Below are 846 nucleotides of genomic sequence, written 5' to 3'. Positions count from 1 at the left end.
CTCCCAGTCTCTTGGTATTTTGTTATGGCAGTCTTAGCAGCCTAACATAGTGCTGAAGCAAGAGGGTAAGAATGGAGAGAAAAGGGACACCTGGGTGGCTCATTCATTAGGCGTCTGCCTTCAGCTCAGGCATGATCCCAAGGTCCTGGGATCGAGCCCCGCATTGGGCTCTCTGCTCCACAGGAAGCCTGCTTCTCCCTCTCCCACTCCCCCTGCTTGTGTTCCCTCTCTCGCTGTGTCTCTCTCTGTCAAATAAATCTTAAAAAAAAAAAAAAGTGAGAAAAAAAGGATAGTGAAAAAAGTCTGGCCTACTTCATAATTTTTCTAAGGTAAGTGGCTTCTGAAATTTCAAAAAGGGGGAAAAATCTAGGTCATTTGTAGGAGAAAGCTGATGGTAAAAGGAAATTTTACATTTTCATGCTTATTATGTGCATATCTTTTATTTACTGTTGTCTGCCACCATCACCACATGTCTGAATACAAGGAAGTTCTAAAATATAAATTGGCAGCATTGCTGCTGACATTTTTGAATGGCAATCCCACATCCAAATTGAAGCCCTACTGAATAGCTAAGCTTCACTGGATTTTTATAGCCAGGACTTACATCAAGTGGAATTTACCATTGATTGTGTGTATAATATAGAAACAGCTGTTCATCTTCAGCATGGTTCCCATGCACATCTGTTTGGGTTACTTCAAGAGGCACCATGGAGAGGATAAGCTTAAGGAGGATACAGATGTTTACATCTGATGAACAATTGGCTCATTCTTCCTCAATGGATTGATTCAGAAAGATTGTCAGTCATGGAATAAATATGTTGCCCTAGGGGATGATTATGTTTACAA

The sequence above is a fragment of the Halichoerus grypus genome, chromosome 6, assembly GCF_964656455.1.
Source record: "Halichoerus grypus chromosome 6, mHalGry1.hap1.1, whole genome shotgun sequence".
NCBI lineage: Eukaryota > Metazoa > Chordata > Mammalia > Carnivora > Phocidae > Halichoerus > Halichoerus grypus.
Note: the sequence above shows the minus strand (reverse complement) of the source record.